The sequence below is a fragment of the Pteropus vampyrus genome, unplaced genomic scaffold, assembly GCF_000151845.1.
Source record: "Pteropus vampyrus isolate Shadow unplaced genomic scaffold, Pvam_2.0 Scaffold298, whole genome shotgun sequence".
In the NCBI taxonomy this organism is placed as follows: domain Eukaryota; kingdom Metazoa; phylum Chordata; class Mammalia; order Chiroptera; family Pteropodidae; genus Pteropus; species Pteropus vampyrus.
The window spans coordinates 1,290,102-1,292,726 of NW_011889079.1; positions in this window are offsets into that span (position 1 = coordinate 1,290,102).

Consider the following 2,625-nt stretch of genomic DNA (forward strand, 5'->3'; position numbering starts at 1 on the left):
CCTTAATAAGTGATTACCTATCAATAACTACATTAAATATAAAAGGATTAAACTCTTCAATCTAAAGACAGAGTGGCTAAATAAATTTAAAAATAGAACAAGATTTGAACCATATACTGCTTTACAAGGGGCTCAATTTAGATTTACATACATGGGCTGAAAGCTAAATGATATTTTATACAAATAGTAATCAAAAGAGAGAAGGAATGGCCATACGTATGTCAGACAAAATAGGATTTAAGTCAAAAACTGCCACAAGATAAAGAAAGACATTATATAATGATAAAATGTTCAATTCACCAGCAAGACAAAACCATTATAAACATATATGCACCCAAAATTAGAGCCCCCAAATATTTAAAGGAATCATTGGCAGAAATGAAAAGAAAAACACACAACACAATGATAGTAGGAGATGTCAATACTCCATTTCCAATAATGGATAGAACATCCAGACAGAAGATCAACAAGGAAAGAGAAGACTAGTACAGTAATATAGACCAAACAATCCACAGAGACAAATACATAAACTATATGCAACAGCAGCAGAATAAATATTCTTCCCCAAAACATACAGAATATTCTCTAGCATACACGAGGTTAGGTCACAAAACAAGTGTTAACAAGTTTAGAAATATTGAAGTTTCTTCTCAACCACAATAGAATGAATTTGAAATGAATAGAAGGAAATATGAAAAAAATTCACAAATATGTGAAAATAAAACAGCATACCTATAAACAACCAATTGGACAAAAATATACCAAAAGAATGTTTATAAAATATCTTGAGACAAAGAAAAACAGAAACACAATATAGCAAAACTTCCGGGATGCAGCAAAAGTAGTACTAGGAGGAAAGTTTATAGCAAAAAATACCTAAATTAATAAAGAAGAAAGACATCAAATAAACAACCTAAATATATCTCACAAGCAACCTGAAAAGAATAAAGTTACCCCAGAGTTAGTAGAAAGAAGAAAATAATAATGATTCCAGAAGAAATAAACAAAGCAAATAAAAGGAGAAAATAGATAAAAATGTACAAAACTACAAGTGTTTTTTACAAAGTCAACAAAATTGGAAAACCTTTAGCTAGTCTAAGAAAAAAGAAAAATCAAATAAATAAGGTCAGAAATGAAAAAGGAGACTTCACAACTAACGTGACACAAATAAAAAGGATCATAAGACACTGTTATGAACAATAATACATCAACAAATTGCATAACCTACAGGAAATCAATAAATTCCTAGAGATATGCATCCTGATGAGACCACATTATGAAGAAAGACAAAATCCGAGCAGTCTTGTAACTATTAATGAGATTGAATCAGTAATTAAAACCCTCCCCAAAAGAAAAGCACAGGACCAGACAGCTTCATTGATGAATTCAACTGAGTAGAGAAGAATTAATGCCGTCCCTTCTTAAACTCTTCCAAAAAAAGAAAAAAAAAAGAAAAATTAAGTGGAGGAAACACTTTCAAACTCATTCTATGAGGCCAGCATTATTCTAATACCAAAGCCAAAAAAAGACACCCAAAGAAAAGAAAACTACAAACCAATATCCATAAAATAAATCCAAAACTCTTTAACAAAATGTTAACAAAGCAAAGTCAACAGCATATTAAAAGGATCATATACCATGTAGGATTTATGCTAGTGAGATTTATTCCTGGGACACAAACATGGTTCAATACCAATTAATATGATATACCACATTAAGAGAGCAAAGAATTAAAAATCACATGATCATCTCAACAGATGCAGAAAAAGCATTTGGAAACATTCCATATTCTTTCATGTTAAAAACATTCAACAATGAAGAATAAACGGAAATTATCTCAACATCGTAAAGGCTGTATATGAAAAGCCAACAGGTAATACTATATTCAGTGGTAGAAAACTGAATAAATTTCCTCTAAGACAAAGAACAAAACAAGGATGCCAACTCTCTGTGCTTCTATTCAACACAGTACTGGAAGTTCGACAGAATGATTAGGCAAGAAAAAGAAATAAGCATATTCAAATCAGAAAGACAGAAGTCAAATGATCTCTGTTCTCAGATAACATGATAATCGGTAGAAAACTCTAAGATTATACACACACACATACACACACACACACACAAACTATTAGAACTAATAGACAAAATGCAGTAAAATTGCAGGATATAAAGCAACGTACAAAAATCAGTAGCTAAAAAAAAAAATCAGTAGCGTTGTTAAGACTAACAATGAACAGTCTGAAAAGGAACTTAAGAAAATCCTATTTACGATAGCATTAAAACAAATAAAATATTTAGGAATAAATTTAACCAAGAAGGCGAAAGATGTATACACTGGTCTCTACGAAACATTTTAAAAATTAAAGAAGACGCAAATAAATGGAAAGATATTCCATATTCATAGATTGAAAGAATTAATATTGTTGAAATGCCATACCCAAAGCCATCTAAGATTCAACGAAATCCATATACAAATCTCATTCTAATGACACTTTTTGCAGAAATAGAAAAAGTAGTCATAAAATGTACATTGAAACTCAAAGGACTCTCAATAGCCAAATAACCTTGAGAAAGAAGAACAAAGTAGAGGCATCATATTTCCTAATTTTTAAATGTATCATAAAG